The sequence below is a fragment of the Vulpes lagopus genome, chromosome 23 (genome assembly GCF_018345385.1).
Source record: "Vulpes lagopus strain Blue_001 chromosome 23, ASM1834538v1, whole genome shotgun sequence".
Taxonomy (NCBI): Eukaryota; Metazoa; Chordata; class Mammalia; order Carnivora; family Canidae; genus Vulpes; species Vulpes lagopus.
This window is the reverse complement of record NC_054846.1, coordinates 27,088,218-27,113,700: the sequence shown is the minus strand read 5'-3', so window position 1 is coordinate 27,113,700 and position 25,483 is coordinate 27,088,218. Positions and strand designations below refer to the sequence as shown.

Below are 25,483 nucleotides of genomic sequence, written 5' to 3'. Positions count from 1 at the left end.
GCATTTCTGCTGGCAACTAGAGAACCTAGCCTTGAGAGCCAACTGCCTGTCTGAAGACAAACATTTGTCCATTTGTCACATGAAGAGGACGCCTTACTTGAAATGATTTCTAGAATCATCCAGAATGTAGGAATACAGTTTGTTTCTCATATACTAAGTTAAATCCTTTATAAGGAAGACATACTTTGAGATAGGAGAGACTGCTGGAAAAAATCAACATTTTGGCATTTATTGGGTGAAGAAAATTTACGCACGCAACAAATGCTACTGAAATAGCATTGAAATGAGAATTGAAAGGAAAAGGTCCTGTTATGATGCAAACAACCAACATTGTGGGGGCGCCTGGCTGGCTCAGTGGGTAGATGTGACTCTTGACGTCCAGGCTCTGAGTCAGCCACTGGGGGTGAACCCCCCATAAGCTTATGACTCTTAACATTTCTGTATCTATACATCCATTCCATTTTTCACTTTCTGTACAGTATCCAGAAAATCACAAGAGATATTCAACACTTAATTATAAAATAGGCTTTGTATTGGATGATTTTGCCCCACAATAGGCTAATGTAAGTGTTTGGCACATGTTTAAGGTAGGTGAGGCTATGCTATGATATTTGGTAGTCGAAGTGTATTAGATGCATTTCTGACTTGTGATATTTTCGGTTTTTGATGGGTTTATCAAGACATAAAGCCATGGTAAATCGATGGAGAGAGTTCTGTTCCTGTCCTACAAGCCCCACGTTCCCTACTGAAGCAACCACTGTTAGTGATTTCTTGTATATCTTTTCGGAGATTCTCTAAATATACAAACATCGTGTAAAAACTTCTATTAAATAAAACGGTAACATATGGTACACTGTCCTGCACCATTCTTCCTTCTCTTAAGATGGATCTTAGAAATAATTTCATATCAGTACTTTTTCATTCATTTTAATGGCTGCCTGGCATTCCACAGTATGAATATAACCTTCTTTAACCGGTTACCTTTGATGACTTTTGGATCATTTGCAGGCTTTTGCTTTTGCAAATAGTGGTGCAGTATGAATATGGACCTCTGTGAATATATGTATCGTGAGGTCGTCACATTCAAAGTCCTGATTTGTTCTTACTAGACAATAGTTAAGCAATAGGGAAGAAATAACCAATTAGCACAGTAGGCAGAATAATAATAATATTTGCAAACATTATTTACTATGTGGTAGGTACTTTGCAGTAGTCATTAAGTCTTACAACTCTAATGGGGAAGTTATTATTACAATTATTATTTCATTGTTGGTTTTAGTCATTGAAGTGAGAAAACCAGGATCTAAATTTACCCAAGAAGCTTGATTGCGGGTCTCTTACTCCTATGGCAGAATTCTGTTGCTTCCCAGTGATTCCCCTGCTACTTCAGCAATGGCAGAGCCTTTATCGAATGCCTACTGTGTGCTGAGCCATTGACATATAATTTAATCTTCACAACAGTGTTACAAGGTGGTATTACTGTTTTAAACAGTTTTTTTTTTAAGATTTTAAAAATTTATTTATTCATGAGAGGAAGAGAGAGAGGCAGAGACACAGGCAGAGGGAAAAGCAGGCTCCATGCAGGGAGCCTGACATGGGACTCGATCCCGGGTCTCCAAGATCATGCCCTGGGCCAAAGGCAGGCGCCAAACCGCTGAGCCACCCAGGGATCCCTAAACAGTCTTAATGAGATTTGGTAGCTTGCCCAAAGTCCCAGAGCTGATAAGTGAGGAGCCAGGAATGGAATGGAAGCAGGCTCTCTGCCTTGTGACACCACGGTGCAATAGAGAGGGGAAGTAGGCATTTGGTTCTACATACAGCGGGCCAGAAGCAGAAATAAGACAAACATGTGTGTGAGATTTAATTAAACACATTCAAGTGACCAGAAGGCATGTTGTGAGGGCCAACAGAAGCTGGTTGGTGGTACATGGATAAAAGCATAAGTAGGATTTACTGGTCCGTGTGGATCCGTGGTGAATACTTGTCTACAATTCTCTGCAGACAGGGCGTTTCCAAGTCTAGATTGCCTCGTTCTCACTGTTTCCATCTGCACAAAAGTCCACACCTGTGCATTGCATTTATATAATAACCTGTTGTGAGGTGTGGCCCTGTCATCCCTAGAGAAAGAGCAGCTTAGGCAATGCTGCTCCGAGTCAGAATTTGTGCCCACAGGGAGCAGAAATAGTCGGAATTTGTGTCCACAGGGAGCAGAGATCAGCAGGTACCATGTTGGAAAATAAAAGGAAGAGCATGAAACTCCTCCCAGTCTGTTTATCCTGTTTCCACTCCACTATTCCCAGCAGGGCTGCTGCTTGCCTGGTGTGTCCCAAGTCAGAACTGGGACACGGAGGTCTTCTAAAATAAGAGAGGTCTTATAAGTCTTATACAAAGTATAATTTGTAACTGAAGTCATGTTTATCTGTTATTATTATTATTGCCATTAGTTCTCACCCTGAGCACAGTCACCATCTGTCACCACACCAGCAAATATGACACTGTATGGCAAATACACGTCAATGAAAACCTGAGTAACATACAGAATTCTCAAATCCACGTGTTGTACATCTGAAATTATTACCATCGTTATGATTTTATAAATCAGTTTTATCACCTAGGCCATATTTCTGTGCTAGTTTTCCGTGTTTTAGATTGTGCCGTTTAATTCAGCGACTCTTTGGTGATGTTTCATAGACAAAAATAAAAGGCATTGTATAGATCAATGTGTGAGGACCACTTATGTGGGGCTTATAGTAAAGATACTACGATATGTAGTGAGTGCTCACCACAGGAAAGATGCAAAAGGTTTTATATGCATTATCTGAGTGAATACCAAAGCTCTATCAGGAGGCTATTATTCTTGTTGTTCCCATTTTACAGATGGGTGCTCTTTTTCAGACTTTTTGAGATTAACAATTTTAATGCTGTCAAAGCAAGTGGCTATGCAAGAATAGAACACTTTCTAGTCCCATAGACCATATTTCCTCTTTGGGCATTTTTCTTTCCAGTCTCTGTCCAGATGTACTCAGTTATCAGTATATAAACAATCCCTATTCTGCTTTTTTCATTCACTATAGTCATAAGAAGTTAATTTTCTCAGCCATCTCCATTCTCATGTAATGACTGCCTACAAGTAATTGCTGTAATTTATTTAATAATTTTCCTCTTTGGGAATATTAGATTGTTTTCATTTTCTCTTACAGATACAACGGCAACGAAAAACTCTACATAAGTGGTATATTTTATCTTCTTTGAATTTCCTGGGAAAAAGTCTTTCAGTCAAAGAATAAAAACTTTTGACTCATTGGAACTTTCTGAGTTAGACTTGTTTTCACAGGAGCAAATAGTGAACAACATTGAAACATTTATTTTGGAATCTTAAGAAAAATTATATCTCGAACTCTTTGCAGGTCTGAATTGTTTTTTTGTTATTTTAAAGATACAATTTTGAATGAATATATGATAATTGATGTATAGTGACCAACATGAGGCCTAAAGAGTGATTTTTTTTTTTTTTTGGCATTAAGTTTAAAATGGGTAAATTGGGCCTTGGGGAGGCTGATGTGTGCAACAGAAGTATTCATTCTCTGTCAATGTGCACTTCTTGAGAAGCTACCACGTGCCAGGCCACATGGTGGTCACCAAGTCTGTAATGATGAAGGTGACAGCCCATGTCCTTTCCTAACAGAGTATCACTAAAAGTCAGGTCTAAGATTTTTGTTGTTGTTGTTGTCCTTGAGACTATGCCACATGACACCCTCAGCCTCTAACATTTTTGAGTCCTTTGTTCTTTTGCTTTCATGGACCCTGACATATTTCTTAAACGCAGCCCCAGGCACCAAGGGTAGAGAATATTTTATTTTCAGAAAGACATATACATAGATAAAATGTCTGAGAATTTCTGGAAGCATATGTTTCCCCTCTCATCTCTGTTGATAGGATTTAAGGAACCCTTTTATCTTCCTGGAATGAAAGTATCTTGCTCTGTAGTTTTGGGGATCCCTACATCATCTTATCCCTGTTGTATATAGCTTAGATTGCATCTAAATACATTTATCTTTTCAGCACTTCATGCTAAATAAACCAAGTGCAGGGACTTTGGACCTTCCATTACAGGAACATCCTCATGTGAAAATAAAATGTAAATTTAGGATACATACCATGATTTATTAAAATAGTGTACTGTACCTGCAGTTTTCACAGGTAGAGAACTGTTTTGGTCCCTTTTGGAAGCCAAATATGTAGGATTCCTATTTAAAATGTAATTCAAATTGCATTTTAACTTTTCACTAAATTCTTCCATCCCTGAAAGACCTACTAATTTGTTGAATATAATTTTGTCATTGTGTTATATATTATTCTTTTTAAAAGTCTGCAGCATAAGTGTTATTACTTCACTGATGTTGAAACATTTCAATGGGGAAAAATAATCGTTTAGTAAATATTACATTGGTTTAATGGCTAACCATGCAGATCAAACTCTTCACTGGCCAGCTGAATGTTTCACTTTAAAAAGATATTGTAATGTCATTTTATGGGAATGTTAGTATGTGTGTTACCAATATGCGTTTCAATTTCAGTAAATTCATGAACGTATATGTGTGTATATCTACCAATCACAGTTCTATATGATTTGAGTAGACTGATTTTTTTGAAGGAAAAATTTATATTAGGATGTAAAGACATCTGTCTCTTTGTCTAAAGTGGTATAAGTTACTCTTGGCTGCGATGCCCAAATCAGTTTCTCACGTTATTCTCTATACATTTGATATCAACTTCTATGTGAGGATAAGTTCCAGGAATGGGAATTTATAGAGTACTCTTCTTGATGAAAAGGAGATGGGTGGAGACAACTTCATAATGTCAGAATCCTGTTTCTGTGGGTCGACTTAAAGTTACTGAGGCATGAAGCTGGCTCTGCTGGGTGGCAGTCTGTCCATAGACATTATTACCAAGGTAATCTTGATGTGGAAAAGAAAATACAAAGGCATCTGAAAAAGGAATTCAGATAGATTTTTTTAATTCTCTTTCAATTTCTCTCTTTTTTTTTTTTTTAAGATTTATTTATTCAGAGAGAGAGAGAGAGAGAGAGAGAGGCAGAGGGAGAAGCAGGCTCCATGCAGGAAGCCCGACATGGGACTCGATCCCGGGACTCCAGGATCACACCCCGGGCTTCAGGCGGTGCTAAACCGCTGCGCCACCGGGGCTGCCCTCTCTTTCAATTTCTAATATCCCATATCCTTAATACTGGGGTTGAAGTACTACTCTCTGTTGCAACTTTACACATACCCTACTGTTTGAACTCAAAACCCTAGGAACTACATGTCTGAGATCTGAATGTATTCTAGGTCCCAAATCAATCTTGTCACTCCTCAGAAAGCAATGCAAGATAATAAGTAGTATTCACCTGATTGCTTTCCTGCTCGGAGACAGCTGGTGACGCGTGTCTTCCTGATAACCAGGAGTTTCAGATCTAAGGCAGGGATAAAGGGAAGCTGGGAGCTCGCAGAATCTAAATTTGACAGTCGATGGCTGAGGAGAGGGTCAGAAGGGATAGAATCTGTGACACGTATGAGAAAGGAACAAAATTTATCTGCTCTGGTTGCAATGATTAGATGTCTCTTTGTCTGGCTTTCTTACAGCGGTTGACTGATTGTACCCGCCAGCTGGCTAATATCATAATTAACAAAGTTGCTACTACATCTGCAAAGTTTAATCGAAAAATTTGCCAGTGATATGATGGCATTGTCACAAAGATCACAAGGGACACGGAGTTGACTTTTGCTCAAGGTGGAATGGCAAAGCTGTATAGGCAAGACAAGAAATTGTGAACTTGTTCAGCCAAAGGTATGTTTGTTGTGGGTTGTTTTGTTTTGTTTTCATAATTCCACACCTGAGCTTTCTTATTAAGGTTTTTGTTCGGTGGCTTGTGGGTTCGTTTTTATTTTTTGTTTTGTGATGAAAATGATTCCTAAAAAGATCCATATGCATCTTGAGCATTTACAGCATATTCTCTGAAAGCTTTTTTTTTTTTTTTCCAAATCTGGAAATTCAGAAATATAATAAAATGGCTTTTGATACAGAATAGAAATATAAAGCAATGTTTTGACTGTCATTGTATCTAATCTTCATCAGTTTTCAGAATAACTGTTAACAAATATCAATTGAACATTTTATATCGTGTAACATTGGATTTATTTCTCTCAACAATAAAAGCCATTTCTCTACTTTATTCTATTGTGTCAACCTCGTTATGGGAGTGAAAAAAGCAAGCATAGCTATAGAAGATGTAGAGGTTCTATTTCAGTTTTAAGAAATGCTCAAAGCAGGGGGAAGGAAGGCTGGGGTCTTGACTTTCGTCAAAGTAATTGGGTTGTTGTTTTTTTTTTTTTTATAACATTTAGAAAGACTAGCATGTCTTAAAATTATGTGCTATTCCTCAATGCCAGTCTGGCCATTGACTGTCATACCTGTATTTTCTTTTCACTGTGATTTGCTTTGCTTGATTGAATATTCAGGCTCTGGGGAGTTTCCCAAATTACAGCCATCACATATTGCTAATTAATGAACTTGAATATTGATGAGGAGGAGCATGTGCCTCTGTGTATATATATATATATGCCTGTGTGCTTCCTCTGAGTACAAAGACAGAGAGAGGAAGGTTTCTCAAAAAAAAAAAATATGCAGAAGGTAGAGTTTGGGCTGTTTATGCTGTGTCACACCACTGCTGGAATACCAAAGCAATTGATTTGCAGGGTAATTGGGACTTACACTGAGGTTCTTTACTTTCCCTCTGCAGTCATGCAGATCACTATATCATGGCAAAAATAAAGCAATGTTTTATTTATTTATTTTTACCCATGCCATTCGTTGTGTGTGTTAATAGCAGTTTTTAAACATAATGAAATAATATTTGGAAACAAGGTAATACATAACAATGCATATTTTTTAATGCCCATTTAAACTTTCTCATGGCTTTATTCCTACTCATGGGAGACTAGATACTCTGAATATATTCATAAATATAAGAATCAAATTTCATGTTCTCAAATTTTAAAAATGGGCCATTTATGGGATCGTGAATTTTAAACCCTTTAAGTGTCCAAATAATAGAAAAATACTGTCTGTTGAAATTTTGGTTAAAATTTGACCGAACACATTTCCAATCTTCCCTAAAATTTAATGACATTGATAAGAAAAGCTGAATGTGAAGGCTTAAGATATTATTTTGTTATATTCTGGATGTTATTTTCAGAAGAGAGTGTTATTCTCATGAGAGAGACTCTCTTTTTTTTCGTTTGACTTTGCATTTCTCCCCTCCTGGTAAGTGGTACATAATAGGCACTCAATATATATTTATCGAGTGAACAAATTAATGAATTTAAGTCTTTCTGCTGCTATTCAAATATGGTTAACATTTGCTTCCTCCAAATCAATAACTTTTGAACACCATAAACATTATGGATAGAAACAAGGAGATGAATGGCATAATCACAGACAATAGGGGGGATTAAGTTCCTAAAATGATATAATGTTGTTTTAACCTAAACCTCCATAACATTTTGTGTCATTGAGATTTCCTATTGTAAGAACTCAGTTGGAGCAGCGAAGGTCTATGAGGATTAGAAAGAGCCAGGAAAGTGGTTCACAGCTGATGCACCCGTTCTTTTAAACAGGATTATCTCCTGAGATGTGTAGAAATGAACTCTTGTCAGAGTTTCAAAGGAATTAATATTTTTGGTAAAATGTGCTAATGTAAAGAGTTAGAAGATTAGTGATGCATAATGAAAGCAGTGCATTCTTTCGCATGGAAATAGGAATATAATAAATGTCCTGCAGGTGATTGGGGCTGTAGCAATTTTATTGAAGATTAAAGTTTGATTGACCTTTGTTAGGGTGATTAACCCTTCTGAAATTAAAAGCCAGAGCTGAATTATTCTGGCCAATTTAAATGCAAACATTAAGCAGGTCGTATGTCATTCAAATAATAATAATAAAAAACCCTCCTATTTTAATTTTCATTTTTGCACATCTGAATGGGATGATGCTTTGGAAAGATCATAGCTCTGGAGAGAGCATCCCAGTGGCAGGAAACATGGGATAATGTGTAGATAATTGGGAGCACGTGGAAGAGTCTCAGGCATTCCTCCCCCCATCAAAGCATCAAAACCACCACCTCGCAAAAAGCAGGGAGCCTGAAGGCAATCTTCACACACTGAAAATGCGTGCTCTCAATAGAAAAACCAATCTAGAAATATCCTGAAGAGGTTAGAAATAAATAACAGTGACATCTTTATTCTAATCCACTGGCAGCCACCTAAACTGCATATTATATCCGTGTTAAATCTGTATGGTGTCTCCTGAAAATGGGGTCTTTGTGGTACGGTTGCTTATGAAGCTGTTTGTAAAAGTTGATTATTTCCAACGTTTAGAATTTCATTGCCTGTAATCTCTGAGAGTCTATAAATATATTCAGTATCTTATATGAAGTCCAAAAATATTATAAGAGGAGCAAGCTCTCGTTATTTACAAAGTCACATAATGGTTGGGTTTTATTTTTCTTTGTTAAATTTTTCAAGATGCCCTTGTGAAAAGTTGCATATTCACATCACTTCAAAAAACTGTTTCCATTTTTTCATATTGTGTTAAATTTTTTTATTACAAGGTCGGTGGTCTTTTTTAAGTCCCATCACATAATGAACACATCTTCCTTTTATGTGTCTGTGGATTATTAAAATGATAATATGAGTTCTCTTCATTCTATATGTAATTTACTTCTCTCTCTTTTCATCAAAGCATTTACTCTGAACATGTCAAGGTACAAAAGTCCCAAATATTATAGTGTAAAAATTAAGAAGCCTGAGGTGCTTTGGTTTATTTTTGCACAAGCTTTTCATGTACCTTTTTTAACAATTTTTTTCTGAAAGATAGGCTTCTACTCCAGGCCTATGAGGAAGTCAAAGATGAAAATCCTGTGATAGAGTGAGAGAGAATTCAGCTGGCAAAGTGACTCTGGCATCCTCTAAAGAGCTGGATGATACCTTGCAGCATAGATTAATAATCTGTTTGACTAAGATCTGTTTGCTATAAAGATAATTTACTAATTCTTAATCATGGGGCTAGTATTCAACCATAAGCTGTAAACAAATATGTTGTTCTGTACCTTGCCTGATAAAGTGTAGATTATCGGCTTTAGTTTAGGTACATTAAATGTCCAACTTAAAAAAAAATCCAGTTGTTCCATGATAATACTTGTTTTCTTGTTAGAGACACTTCGCCAAAAAGAAAGAAAGAAAAAAAAAAAAAACCAAATACTACTGCTAAACTAAATCTCTAAAATAAGCACTATTCATTCTTCAGCTGTAATTCAATAATCTCCTCTAATTTGATTATTCTCATTTTACCTCTCACCAGAGCTGAATGAAAATAATCGGGAGCATTAAAATTTATTGTAAATACAACATCCTAAGCATAAAAAAACGAATATGCCAACCTACTGATAATATCTTCTATGCAATGCCATTAGTTACCAGCAATCTCTCCCATAAAAGAAAATCATGGCTTGAGAGGGTGAGATTCATATTGTCTTAGCATAGAGAAAAGACGTGCTGAAAGAGCAGAGGCAAATAAGATTAGATTTTGTTAAATCCCAAATCCAATCATTTGTTTTGCTTCAGTGTATTTAGAAGACATTTTTATTTCTTTGTTGCCTTTGTTTCTGGCAATCTGTTCCCCTCTAATCCACCCAGTCCCAGACCTGACATTTTCTCTTATGGCTGTGGAATAACATTCTTTACCATTAACAAGCAAAATTAATCCATTTGGTATTTTCTTGGGCCACATATTTCAGAGTCCTTGCATTTAAAAAAATAGACTGTTCAGAGAGTGACCAGTGGTGTCATTTTATTCATTGCATATTGTGTGGTTTGTGAATCAACAATTTAATTCCACAAAAATTAAGAGTAAATGTACTATGAGCCATTTTGTGGTGCCAAACAGAGATAAGTGGCAAATGCAAGGATTTTCAAGGTTTTTAAAATCACTAATGGTCAAGAAGTTGTCTGATTTTTTCAAAATGTTACTCTCCTCAACAGACAGTATTTATAGAATAAAATTATTTGGTTAATATTGGTCAAGTGAATTTTTTTCTAGGAATTTGTTTGACAAAATAATAAAGATACTCTAAACACAATAAATGCCCTGATGCTAACTTTCCAGCTAATTGTGAAAGCTCCATAGCATTAGTTTTCAGGTGAATTGGAAGGCAACCTAATGAAGTGGCATGTGGCCTATTGATGTATTCCATGCTACTTATATTAGCACCATCTCTACATATTACTGTGGAATATGGAGAACTGCTTGATAAAATAACTTTGACTAATCTGAGTTTAGCATTAGTATTTCTGGACCTATAACTGACTAATCTGCATTGGGTTTTGACAAGAATGATTTGGACACCTTCTATGTACCAGGTATTCCCTACAACACAGGGAGGTGGGTCCATGAGCCATGTTTTATGAACCAGAAGCTGAGACTGAGGGTGGAGAGTGATTTGCCTGGGTTGGGAGCTGGTGCCGTATTTCAAGGCCTTCTTCATCAGAGCTAGTATTGCCATATCCGTTTTCCACTTTGCTAAAATTGGGTGCCTGTGAGCACAGGGGTTTTAGATGAATGTAAACTCTTCCCTCACACAAAGGAATTTACTAAATTGCAGGAACTACATACAAGGGAAAAATTGGCTCTCCCTTGATTCACTCCTAAGGAACAGAAGTGCTTTAGAATGACAGATTATTCACTGGCACATCCATGCAATGAACTTCACTTATTTCAGAGACACTAAAAATTGCCCTCTGCAAATATTATTTAGTTCATTGGAAGTCAGCCATTAGGCTCTTTTTTTATCTTTAAAAATGTAAGTATTTAGCATATCTTTCATTTGAAATTCATAAATAATTCTGTTTGAGTCAAAGTCAGAGGTATCCCTGTCTTGTCTCACACACTTTCATTGGTTGAGAAGTTTAACAACCATTGATAAATGTGCCACCATGTTTGATGATGCCTGCTCTTGAAACTGGATATAAGCACAGGGTCTGTTATATTTCTATTCCATTGGGAATTATCCAGTTGCTTATGCCAAATGAGTTTAAGGAAATATGTGGGAAAAATCTTGTTGATAAATATATATATACACAAAAATACAGGTTGTATGAGGTTACTGCAATATGAGAGAAAGATAACATGCTATTTGGCAAAAACAATTTTGGTTCTCATTTCCTGATCTATTATGAGAACAAAAGAATTAGTAGGGGTTAGACAAAAAGTAAACCTTTGCAAAATTAGGATAAGAAGTTCCAAAAGTTTGGAATTGACAGATCAATTTTCAGTTGGAGTCTTGGTCCACTTTTTAAAAGTTGATTCTTTTGGTCTGTGAATCTAAAGCCATCCTGTATCTGTCCACAAGGGCCTAGGAGAGTGCCTGAAACATGGAAGGTATCAAGGAAATGTTTGTTAAACTGAATTGTGACTATTACCATTAAAATAAAATTAGGGACACTGAACTCAATATTTCATTATAAAGTCCTGGGGTTTGCACTAAGAAATAAATCTAAGTTTCAAAGTCGGAAAAGAGAAAGGAGAAATTGAGATGATAGATAGATTCCCATATCTACTGTAGAATGCTTTTGAAAATGACCCAATTTTTTCCTTTTCTTTAGCTTTAACTCTAAGCCTAATTTCCTCCCACCCTGCGTTTTTAGTTACTGGTTACTGATAACTTATCAACAGCTAAACTAGTTTTTCTGAACTGACTAGAATATCTAATCAAAATTACCAGATAGGTTTCTTTTTTTAGGAAAACAAGAAAATGATTCGCAATATTTGTTTTGAAAATGAATGAAAAGGCAACTGGCAACCAGAGGGCATTGTGTAGAATAGGGGAGGGATGGGAGAGTATTTGCAGGAAAATTAGAAATTCCTATTGTGATTTTAATGGCAAATGAAAGTCCTTTGTAGCAGAGAACAGTAAAGTGTGTAAGAAAAGGAGACCTACTGAGAGCATGTTTCCCTAAGAAAGACTAAGCAAGATGGAAGAGCAAGTTTGACCAACATCTCTTCTAAGTATATAAATACTTGAGAATTCATTAACCATTTGAGTCCTGCTTGATGATGATTAAACCCTTAGGCAGATGTGAATCAACTTCACTATGTGGAAACATTGAGAGAAACATTTATGAAAAATATCCAATTTCTGAAAATACAGACCGATTAAAGTTTGAGATTTAATTTAGGGATTTTTACTCTGTCTGCATGATGTATATATTAATGATGATTTCTCTCCCCTCATTCTTCATCTTCATAAGCAAAAGAAGATTTTTTTACTTATTGACATATTACTGAAGAATCTAGCTTTTCTCCAAAATTACACATTTTTTTGCATAAATGTGCCTAATTACCTGAATTCAGTTTTGATTAGCAGTGTTAATTGATGCAGCTGTGGATGGTATCTGTTTACCTAAATTACCATGTGCAAACAGCAATATGTCTGGAAGTGAATATGCTAAACTGAAAATACTAATTAGCTAAGACAGATTGTTATTCAAGTCACATCGTGGAGCTTTCTAATGAAAGCCTAGATGTGTCAGGGTTTTATGATATTCAGACAGAAATGTCTATATTACATATGATTTCTAAATTTAATTCGTAAGAACAGATGGGATGTCAGCCAGGGTTCTTCTGCCTTATTCCTGTATTAATGTGAATATTTTACTCAACTGGTGATATATTCATATGTTTTTTTTGTAAGAAACTCATCGTGTGCTTTGACAGTGTGCCAGCCCTGCACATCCAGACTCATCTATTTCTTGGCCAATATATTCCCAGATTACATCCACCCACTGTCCCAAAGATGAAGATAAATTAACCACCTTGCAAATTTAACCACATCAACTGGTTAATTTAATGAAGTCCAGTAGTAGAAAGGTTAGTTAGCTTCCAGTGAGTAGTATTTTAGGGATTTTTTTTTGCATCCCAAATAACTAATAATAATAATAATTTGATCATGCGATTCTTAGGAATCGATGAGCTGTTTGCAGCACTAAAAGGTAAGTTCTCGTTGCCTTGATGTTGTCGCTCATCTTCAGTCACCTAAAGATGGGTAGCAAAGCCATACTTATTTTGAAGTGCCCAGTTTTAAAGTATTACAGCTGTTACTGTGTCTTTGATTCCCATTACCAGTGTCCTAAAGCATGACCTGCTTTGCTTAAAGTTTCTCTCCAAAGAAAGCATTAATCTTTTACTGTCTGCTGTGGCACTCAGTGCTCATTAATGGCAATTTAACTTAGAGGTACCCAAAGATTATAGTACAAATCCTGCACATCATATCACAAAGAATAATGGACCCATCCTCCCATTCCCAAGAGGCTGTATAACTGTGCTTAATACATAATAAGTCTCTTCCCAAAGGCTGTGAAAATAAGGCCTCTTGACTCAAACTTAAGAGTATAAGATCCCTTATTAGATATTTTAAGATGCCATGAGCAAAATGGGGATAATTTTCATGATGCAAATTTGAACGTAATTATAGTTTGGCATATTTAATTTAGGTTTAAGAGAGAATTATAATTACCAAAAATTGAATTATTTCAATTATGCTAATTTCTATCTCCAAAGTTTTGTGTCATTTGGGTTCTCTAAGATAGGTTTAGATCCAGCAAAATTACAATGGAATCTAATACTAAACATAAGGAATTTGTCTAAATGATTCTGTTCTCATTATTTTGGCTACAAAAACGCTAAAATACCATGCACTGACTCAGGAAACCATGTAGTCCTTGAAATAGCTTAAATCAAAGTAGAAAAACCGAACATAAGTCCTGCTTGGACCATTGGTCTTCCATTTTCTGTATCAACACCAGTTGTAGCATATGATTGGTATTTGCTGTCTAATCAGTGACGCTCATCCCAGTATTTTTAAAATAAAATTTATGTGTAATAAAATTATGGTTATTTAATAGTATGCTTTGAATAATCACCTTCAGAATTTTCTCGCCTTCAATGATCATTCTAGCATTAGTCTCTTCAAAAATGCTTATTGCCAAATTCCTTTATTCTTGAAATATTTTTATTTTTGAAAACTTGAAGCATTTTATTTCCCAGTAGCTTGCCACATGTTCTGTGAATAGTCTCAGGAAGTTCATTGTTAAAAAACCAAAACATGTGTGTGTGTTTAAATACATTCATAAAAATCGCCTAAATGAAGAGTTGAATATAGACACTAGAGTCTGCCAACCAGTTTGGTCGTTAGGTATATTTACTTTTTGCTGCTGTGTTCATGAAAGTGACTGCTAAATAAATGTATGTCTGCTTTCAGAGCACAGAGAAAAGAAGGAAAGTTCTCCCTGCAAAGTTCAGTCATGTCTTCTATTCCAAGTGATGTTTGGGGCACTCTTTGCTTGTCATGAGATTCCCTAGATGTTTTAGTAAAAATTTTTGTTTGTTCTTTGTCTCTTTGTGAAGAGGTGAACTTGTTTGGTGTCAGAATCTTTTCTATAATCTTGCTGACACATGTTAGCATTTCTACACAGTTACCTTAAAATAAGAAAACAGGTCAGCGATGTGAAATGTGAAATGGAATTAGTTATGGAGTTTTATCAGACATTCCAGTGAATTGTCTTTAGGCAAATCACTTAACCTCTGTGTGCAAATTAGTTAATTTTAAGAATAAATATAGCTATCTTTCTGACTTATTAAGGATTTATCACTTGTGCCCAGGGTTCAATAGATCTGTAAATGAAGTGTATGAATCTTTTCTTTGAACTCTAACTGGCATGTGGGGGAAGCAGGTCAGACTGAGTTAAAGGCTGAGAGACTTAATCCTTTGAAGAAATTTTGATTTGGTTTTATTACTTCTAAGTATTGCTAATGTATTTTAAGATTAATTTGACTCTTTGGCTGCTTCGTGTTTGCTAGTTTCTTTTCAAAAGGGTAGATTGTAGACTTCCTGAGGGATATCTTTTGCTTCTTTGTGAAACCTTCTCCTGTACCTTCATGTAGCTCTACCACAGGAGAAGTGGTATGCCCACAGTAGGAGCACTCTTACGATGTCTCGAGTGAACTGTGGGGATCAGTGAGTAAAACTCATGGTCATTAACCCCATTCATAACTCAGCAATCTAAGTTATAAGATACCATGCATTACCTGACCCAGCAATTGTAAACCCTCTAAAGATGTGTGTAAAAAAATGTTTTAAACCCCTGATTATTCTGAAAAAGTTGCACATTTTTGATCACTTTATGTTTGGTCAGAGGAACCCTAACATTTTACAAAGGGTAAAGTGAATTCATTTGAATTCACTCTCTGAGAAGCATAACATATGCTATACTTGAATCAATGCAAATTTCAGATGAATAGGATTTGATTTGGTAAGCCAAGCTTTGTAAACAGGCAGACCTGAATGCAGATTTTGCCTTTGTCATTTGCCAGCAGTGTGACCTTGGGGGCATTTCTTAATTCTTTTGGGCCATAGTTTACTCATATGCAATGGAGAGATAATAATACCTACTTAGAGTGGTGCTACAATGAATAAACCACACAGTGTGTATCAACACCTTAACACCTTAACGCCTGTCTTTGAGTTGACACTTAATAAATAGTAGATACAATTACTTTTTAAAACACAGTAGCTCTGCATCAAAAACCAACAGAGATAAGAGAAGTTTTCCTAATGTGGCATTCATTAGCTCTTGAAGTCTTATGCAGTAAAGTGATTCAAATATCCCACCAGTATATATACAGGTTCATTTTGTCCCAGGGGTAGCTGTACGCATGTGTGTTTTTACACATACACGTATCATTAACATAAGATTGAAATTAAACACCTGGCTGCTCAAGGCATGTTATACACGAGCATACTTTCCTTCTTTTCTAATAATGTCTTACAGCTGTGTAATGTTTCATGGCTCAAAAATAGTTCTGTACACGTTATTATATGTAATCTTCACAGTAACGAGATGGGACAAGTGACATTACGTTCTTCTTATTTTATTAATGAGCTATGCAGGGACTTACCCAGTGTCACTTACTACTACAGCGAGGGACAGGGAAGAAATGAAGGTAGATACTCAGAGACTTTCTGGACTGTTTGGGAAAAAGAAGCTAATAATGCTGTTTCTCCACACAACATTAACAGAGTGACATCCTATGTAAATATCACTACATTTAAGTGTAGGGCCCAGGGATACCATATATTGTGAAATCCAGGATATCATCCAGGTTTTGACAGGTGGAGTGGAATTTGTTTCCCCTCAATAAACATATGTGAAGATGCTCTGACTCATTGACTTGTTCACAGTAGTTAAAGATTGTTATTTCCACCGTTACTACTAGGACTTTTGTGGAAATGAGGTGAGCTATCGTTTGAAAAGCTGGGACCAGGAATTTAGGTCTCCCTCAGGCCTGGCCAAAAGCCCAGAGGTGGAAACCTGGGATGTCTTAAGCAATTAGCACCAAGAGCCAGATTTTAGAAAAAAATCCGTTCTTCCTGCATATAAAGAGCTAGTAACAGGAAAAGGAAAATGATTCAAGGAAATAATTTCATTCAGGTGCTATTTGTTATGTTGAGTTAAAATATATCACCGATCCCACAAATATTTAACAAATGCCTTGCATTCGTGAGGTATGGCAAAACAAATGTATCATAGGAATCTAGAAAGTATAAGACACAATGCCCCAAAGACTTTGAATAACTATCCTGTCATTGTATACCTACTGTTGCAACAGGATATAGTTTAAGTGGCAGATTCTTCCTCCTTTCATCCTAAGGGTATAAAAAATACCCTTATTTTTCATTTACATATTCATTCAACAAGCATTTATTCCTCCCTGCATTGGGGGTGGAATACAAATGTGGTCTCTGAAATCAGATGGCCTGAGGTAGGGCGAATTCTCTGAGTCTTCAGCTTGCTCATCTATAAAATTCAGGTGATGATAAGATTGCTATAGGGTTGACGGTATTTGTGAGGAGTTTTCCTTTGCGTGGGGCATACACACATGCTGTCACTTCATGAAAGGGAGTGCCTCCTCCACTCAAGGGATGTAAAAGTAGTTGGGAGTGGACACACTCCTAGAGCAACCAGAGAATTCCACCTGGCATTTAAGTAAGTAGAGTCTAACATGGCCCAGACCCCTTGGGTGCTGACAGAATTTAGAAATAAGAAAGGTCCTTTAGAGAAAGGGAAACAGTAGGAAAAATGTTTTCTAAAGAACAGTGTGGTATCTAGATGTCAGCGAGGCCTTTGTTCAGTTTATGCAGCCTGATGAGCATCTCCCTGGAGACCACTGTTAATTTAGGAACCTACAACATCTGTACAGTGGAAATGGGACCAGAGCCCAAACCTAAAAACACACAGAACATGATTTGCTATTCAGTGTGGTTGAATAAGGCAACATCCATCCCTGGGCTTTGATTCGTGAACCACATGGACCTAATTGACACTGGGTTGTCGCCTTTTCAGATAGCAGGCATGGTGGAGTTTTGGTGTATTTGGACTTTTTCAGGGTTCTTAGGTCCAGAAATTCCAAAGTAGATTTTTGTCATTAGCTCACCAGGCTTGTCTTAAATCCACTTAATGAGGTCAGCCGGTGGAATGTCTTTTATGTTCTGTGGCCTTTATGCTGAGTCTCAGCTACTCTCAGCTGTGGCAGAGAAGTTAATGAAGTTACCACAGTGCTCGCTTGTCTGCTGCTTTTGAAAACACACCTCGTATGTGTTTGGGTATTTAAATTCTGTTTTCTAGCTTTTAGGGTTTATATCCTCGTGGTGCATTCAAGTGCTATGGAAATAAGACCAGATGGATGTGACAACCAGCCATTCGGGAAATTACATACACATTACATTTCAGAAAACCAGTGTACATATGTCTATCTGGATGCGTTCATATGCTGGATTATTTTTGTTGCAGCCAAATGGTTGAGATTTCAGTGAAGCAGTTACCTTAGAATGTCAGCCTGAGAATTCCTTTCCGAGGAAAAGCAGGGCCTGCAGGGAGCCGTTGTGTCAAATATGGTGAACATGGGGACAGAGTAAAGATCACCCTGCATTTCTCCACCTTCCTTTAGTTTTCCCCATAGTATTCATCAGTACAGACATTATATTATTAATTTCTTTATTGTCTACCCCCCCCCCCCATGTAAACTCTATAAGGAGAGGGAATTTTTCTGCCTTGTTTAATACTGTAGTGCTTGGCATATAATAAGCACTCTATGTATGATAACGAATAAATTGGCTATTGCTGAGATAATGAAATGGCATTTAGTCTCCTTCATGCTAAAAGTCAGCTTGATGTGGACTTGATCTTTTGTCTCTGAAACTATGAACCGATTCATTGGGCATAATGGTGGTGATGGTCATGGTCATGCCCATCACTGACATGGGGTTAGCTATGTGCCAGGTCCCGGTCTGAGCACTCACAAGGGCCTTCAGTGTAGAGGCTGTTACTCTCCCTAGTTTATGGTTGGGGAATTTGAAGCACAAAGACTCTGATGAGACAGAGCCAGGATTCGAACCCACCAGCCTGCTCTTCTACATTGCCTGTGTTGTCAGAGGTTACTTTCAGGGTTTGAAAATAAGTCATCTCAGGAACTTATCGATCCTTTTGATTAGCCAAAATCATCCCACAGCCACAGTCTGTTAGTTCTGTGCTCTTCTTAAATACACTGTTGAGTGTAACCAGGGGTGCAAGGGCAATTGTTCCCATTTTACTCTAAGAGGTAGAAATCTGGAAAGGCAGTCACTTCTCTTATGCTGTAATATTCTCTCCAGTGAGTTGCCCACCTACTTGCTCTTCTGTGGAAAGGGAAAAATGATGATAAATGCTGTAAATAACTACTCTGGGTTTCTGTACTGATTAAAATATTGTGTTAACAAACCCCAAAGCATATTGTCAAGCCAATGGAAACAATGAGTATTGGGGAGTCTATCTTGGCTTACTCATACTCTGGTTTCATTCTCAGTGATGCAAATGGTGACAAATTTAGACCTGAAATCGAGACACATTAGAGAACTTTCAGCATCAAACGTGTCTGCACAATTGGGGTTGGTTAAATTAAAATTGAAGATTAGTTTCCATACCTGAGCACAGCCCTCCAAGGGTAGTATAGGCTTTGTCCCAGGTGAGGGCCAGAAGAAATGGAGAAGCCAAAATAGAATTATAAATCCCCTACACATTGGTGAAAATCACCTCTAGTCACAGAGGCAATCAGGGAGTGGACACTGCAGAGAATATAATGACTACTAAATCCTCAGAAGAATTGCACAGCTTTCAGGGATGATTTGTGTAGTGGGGGGACAGTGTTCCACAGCAAGAGGGACACTTGTTGGTGGGAAATTTAATCTTGTTCATCAAGAATGGGGAATTTTGTTCCTGACCTGCACATTTCCTTGAAACCTTTCCTGTTGTCCATCCACGCAGCCATGTTGTTTTACCAGCTCACTTTTCTGATACCTCTTCTCATCAGTCCAGATGTACCCAAATCATTCTTCCTATATCCCTTCTCTTGAATTTATCAGTTTCATGAAATCCCATTCAAAAATGAAATAGCCTTATTTGGGGCTAACTCTGTTGGGTTTTTTTAATATAATTTGCATTTCTATATTAGACATTCTCGGTATTACCTAATATGGTACAATATCAGTTCCTGCCCCTACTATCTAAATGAGATCATTCATGCAACATGCTTAGCAATAATAAGTATATGGTAACAAACCCCAATAAATGGCATCTGTTGTTAGGCATCTATTACCTGTAATCATATTCAAGTACATTGGAAGAAACTTGGAAAAATTCATTTTACATAAGAACTTTTGGATGAGCTAGTGATTTTTTCCCTTCTGGGTCAGATAAATAAAATCTTATGTTTCTATTAAATTGCACTCTTGGACTTTGTCATTGTACTTCCTCTATGTGCTTCCTCATACTTTCCTTTTCATATATTATGAAATCAACTGGTCTTCATGTAACAATTATAATTATCATCATCATCATCATCATCATCACTACTATCATCATCATCACCATAACTATGTCTCAACCCCCACCCCCACAATATTTAGAGTACCTACCAGTTTATAAGGCACCTCCCCTTATGTTTTCTTCTACCCAAAACCCTCCATAGTTGACATTGCAAGTACAGAGGAAACAAATCATGTTGCGTGTGGGACAGATCCAAGATTCTGATCCTCAGATTGCACATCACAGAGATAAATGGGAGATCCACATGAGTATTAGTGTTGCAGAGATTTTTTTTTTTGAGAATTTTTAATAATACCTGCATGTGTGTCCCACCTTCAGAGAACAAATTCTGGAAAAAGTATTTTTGAACTAATCAGTGATTGAGTCTGACCTTGAGGAATGTAGACATTCTCTCCTGTATCTCTCCAGCTGGTGACTGTGGAAAGGGCTCTCAGACATTGGCTTGCAGCTGCCCCCAAGCTCTTCTTGCAGTCTGAAAAGCAAGCGAGTAATCAGGGTATAGAGCTAAGAATATTTGCTTTTTTTATCAGGACTGCAATATGACAAGGCCAGAAATATAGCAGATTGTGGCATTTTTTTAAATTTTTTTTAAAATTTTTATTTATTTATGATAGTCACAGAGAGATAGAGAGAGAGGCAGAGACACAGGCAGAGGGAGAAGCAGGCTCCATGCACGGGGAGCCCGACGTGGGATTCGATCCTGGGTCTCCAGGATCGCGCCCTGGGCCAAAGGCAGGCGCCAAACCGCTGTGCCACCCAGGGATCCCAATTGTGGCATTTTTTTTAAAGACTTAATTTTTCTAGAGCACTTTACAGTTTACAACAAAATTGAGAGGGAGGTACAGAGACGACCCTGCTTCACACGTGCACAGCCACTATCAACATCACTCACTAGAATGGTATGTTGCTTTTTACTGGGGATGAACCTACACTGACATATCATAATCACCCAAAGTCCATACCTTTACCTTACGGTCCACTCTTGGGGATGTACATTCTGTGGGTTTGGACAAAAATATAATTACATCTATCCATCATTCGAATATCCTACAGAATATTTGTACTGCCCTATCAATCTTCTGTGCTTTGCCTATTCACCTCTTCCCCCTCCTCACCCCACCTTTGGCAAACACCAATTTTGTTTCTGTGACCAGTTTTGTCTTTTCCAGAGCATCATACATTTGGAATCAAACAGTATACCGCCTTTCAGACTGGCTTCTTTGACTTAATAATCTGCATTTGAGTTCTCTCCATGGCTTTTCATTGCTTGGTAGCTCATTTCTTTTTAGCACTGAATAATACTCCATTATCTGGATGTACCACATTTATTTATCCATTTACCTACTTGAAGACATCTTGGTTGCTCGGGTCATGGAATTTGATGAGGAAAACATTCTAAGGATGAACAGGTCTGTTCATTAATGTGTCTGATACTGTGGTGTTACCATGACTCCATGTAAATAGGTCTAATGGCTTTAAAGCTGAAGAAGAGATAAATGAGGTGTGGATTTTTAGAAATTACTTGTGTTGTTGGATGGGATGAGAAGTGGGAATATGCCAGTTTCTTATTGAATCACCAGTTCAGCAGGTGACAAACCATTCCAGTTAACAAGAAGGACGGTCTGTGAGTGCAGTATAAAGGCTTAGTCATTGTCCGGCAAGAGGAAGTAGGAAATGGAAGAGGATGATTTAAGTAGAGCTGAAAGAGATAATGCCTAGTCATTATTATTGTTATCAACTAATCATTGTTGTTTTTCCATCATATACCCCGAATCTGAATGCTGTCTTCATCCTCCACGAGCTTATGTCTGAGGTAGATGAACTGCTATTTCTGCCGACTTGTTTTTCTATTCATTGAGAGTATTTGAAGAATATGCCTGTGTGTTGGCGGGAAATTTAATCATCACACCTCGGTTTTTAGTCAAGGAGATGTTAGTTTCAAAGTACCTTTTTGTGATTTTTGACTTTTTTGTATTTGAGATATTTGAGAATATCGACAAAACAGAAAAGGATTTTAGAGTTTGCAGGAAGACGGGCCTGCCCATTCCCTGCTAACTCACCTCAAATGGTTTTAAACTCTGAAAACAACATAGAACAAACATATCTGCACATCATTAGCATTAAAACTAGGCCCTGTAAGAAGTCAAAATTTCCTTTGGGAACAAATTGGTACAGTCTCAAATCCCTTTGAAATTGCAGAAGAGAACCTGTTTTACCTTAACCGTGATATGACTGGTAGACCGTTGAGACTACCTTCTGTATACATATGTATTTATTTGATTTGTGAAATAGGCCCTTTTCCTTCATAGCCAGAGGAGTCATTCTCAGAAAGCATGCAGGCAATAAAAATATTTTCAAATCCCAAAAGCCAAAGAAAACTAGCTTTTGGTTTATTTACCAGGGTGTGTATCTCTAAACATTTTCTCTTTTAAATTGGCCCTCAAGGGCCATAAGCCCTATTAGGCCCGAGTGGAGAAAAAAGAGAAGGATTAAAGGACATTCAGCAGGAGTGTCCTGAAAAAGATGTCTGCCTGAAGGTGTATGGTCAGTCAGGTAAGTCTAAACAGGGAAAAGTAAACATAGGATAGTCTGTGTTCATGCAAAGCAGCCAAAACATTCTCAGCAAAATGCTTATCATAAACTCAACTAGGTGACATATTTGTCAAAAAGAGATACAGGAGGGGTTTTCCCCATCCCAGTCTCATTCCTAGGTGTCAGCAGTGTGCTATGTATTGATGAGGGAATACAAAAATTCAAGAAATTAATGGCTGTTTTTTTTTTCCGGGACATATAAGCAGGTATTAGATAATAAAGGGTAAATTCAAGATCTGTGCTCCACAGAAAGAGAATGAAGTGACTTAAACCAAGTTGGAGTTTCAAATCTCTACAGAGTTCCACATTTTTTAAAAAAGAGTTTCCTCCCCACTTTATATGCTAAGAGACCAACACACACAATGTTTTTTTGTTTTTTAATTTTTTTTTAAAATTTTTTTTTTTTTTTTTTTTATTTATGATAGTCACACAGAGAGAGAGAGGCAGAGACACAGGCGGAGGGAGAAGCAGGCTCCATGCACCGGGAGCCTGATGTGGGATTCGATCCCGGGTCTCCAAGATCGTGCCCTGGGCCAAAGGCAGGCACCAAACTGCTGCGCCACCCAGGGATCCTCACACACAACGTTTGTTAAGAAATTAGCATCACTCAAAAGTTCAAAGTTGAAAACAAATTGAGAAAAGCAAATGGTATTATTGGCAAAGGACCCGTTTTAGTGTTCTAAATGCTATATAAGCGGTCATCAACTAAATATTAAAAGAAGTGAAGGGCAGCCCGGGTGGCTCAGCAGTTTGGCACCACCTTCGGCCCAGGGCATGATCCTGGAGACTCGAGATCGTGTCCCATGTCGGGCTCCCTGCATGGAGCCTGCTTCTCCCTCTGCCTGTGTCTCTGCCTCTCTCTCTCTCCTCTCTGTGTATTCTCATGAATAAATAAATAAAATCTTAAACAAATTTTTTTAAGTAATAAAAAAATAAAAGAAATGAAATAATGTAAATAGTATCCAGATATAGAGACATTGACTGTGTTTTGACAGTCCAACAAGGGCTTTCTTCAGGAAATTTACCTGTATCAGATACTTTAAGGTATGGCTGGAGCCCAGGGACCCAGAACAAAATATTATTTTGTGGCATCTCTCCTTAATAAATGTCTTTAGACCATATACTCATCTACATACATATGAAGTGGGGATGGGAAAGGAGGCTTACCAAATCCCAGAATTTAAACATTTATGGAGTTCTCCCTGAAACTATTGATGAAGGAATGGGGCCGTCTTTATTGAGCCCCACTATATTCCAAGTGTTTATTATATAACCTCTATGTGTCACAAGTATCTGGAAATTAGACAACACCATCGCTATTTTGTAGAAAGAGAAATATGAAGCTAACTATGGGTTTTGTTTTGTTTTGTTTTACATCTTTTAAAGATTTTATTTAGTTAAGAGAGAGAGAGGAACGGAGGGAGAGGGCCAAGCGAACTCCATACTGAGCATGGAGCCTGATGCAGGACTCAATCTCAGGACCCTGAGATCATGATCTGAGCCAAAACCAAGAGTCACTTAGCCAACTGAGCCATCCAGGCACCCCTCAAACTAATTGTGTTTAACGGATTTTTCCAAGGTTACCCAGATCAGATTGTTAAGTGAGTTTTGCTTCCAAAGGCCATATTCTTCCTTTCACACCACATATGGAAGCTTACTACCTTGAGAGGCTGTACCAACTTGAAATTTAAAAATAATCAGTGGCGTTTATGGTCCATGGTTAACAAGTGCTAAGTACCATCCCCCTTTCATCTGAAGCTTCTCAGTCCTCTTGATAAGTGAATTACTGTGCCTGGCATTTCTTATGCCATCTACGGAAAGATCGAAAATTAGCTAAAGGAGGGGAGAAAGATGAGAAATAATATTGGATCTGTCCAGTTGGTGGTTGCTGTCAGATGAAGTAAAAGGAAGACACTTGTTTTCCTACTGGGTTGTTTTGTTTTGTTTTGTTTTCTGTCTATAAAGGAAAAGGGGTAGCATGGAGTAATGGTAAAGAGAGAATATTGATGTGGTGATGATGAAGAAGACAGAGCATAGGAGAACTGGTTTGTGTTATTTCTCCATCTCCCTGGCCATCCCACCCTTCCCTGAATGAGAATATTCTGTTTAGCTTTCAGGCTGAGGTTGTCATGCGAGAAGTGTATATTAATTTCATATTTTCTCATAACTTTCTTTCGAGGATAAGCGTTTTGGTTTTCTGCTGTTTATTATTTCAAAGGCATCTATATGCTAATATATCTTATGCTAATTATTTTCATGTTTTCCCCTTAGGTTATGCTTCATATCACCCACCGGGGAGGATCATCTCTCATGAAAACTTTCAAATTTGATTTTGAAAATTATTCAGAAAAATTTAAGCCACACTGTCTCCCAATATAGGAAAGAATATACTCTGGAGGTTCCTATAATTCAAAGAAAATGGACTAGGATAACATTTGGGTTCTCGTGCTACCACAATCCTCTTGAGAAGGATAGCCAGGTACACAAAGCATTTAACATTGTGACATTGAAGTGTTGGAATAATAATTAAAATAAAAATCTAATAATGAGTTTTTAGAAATTGCTAAATTGCTATGTTTGATCCAGAGTTGAGAAAGGAAAGGCTATTTTCATTATCTTGACATCTGAGGTGTAACTGCTTCTACTGCTATAAATACTATAAATATTTTAATTGTATGTCATCATTTCTTATCATCATTGCTAGAAAGTTAATTCTAATGATATTAATGCCTGAAGCTGAGTTTCTGCTCACAGGAAGAATCCAGTAAAGGGGAATTTCATATGATAACCCAGTTTGATGTTTTCTTCCAGTTTTTTTTTCTTTACAGAGATCGTTATTGTTGTTGTACTTTGAGAGTAGGTTGCAA

At 37.3% G+C, this 25,483-nt stretch overlaps 1 long non-coding RNA gene across 1 annotated transcript in view; it reads left to right on the top strand.

Annotated features, from left to right (window-relative positions):
• Window positions 1–25,246, top strand: part of LOC121481368 — an 89,206-nt gene extending 63,960 nt beyond the window's left edge. The window contains exons 7-9 of the long non-coding RNA XR_005985265.1: window positions 3,201–3,407; window positions 5,640–5,844; window positions 24,888–25,246. This is a non-coding gene — a long non-coding RNA (uncharacterized LOC121481368). The remainder of the gene's footprint in view (window positions 1–3,200; window positions 3,408–5,639; window positions 5,845–24,887) is intronic.
• The last annotated feature ends 237 nt before the right edge of the window (window positions 25,247–25,483 follow it).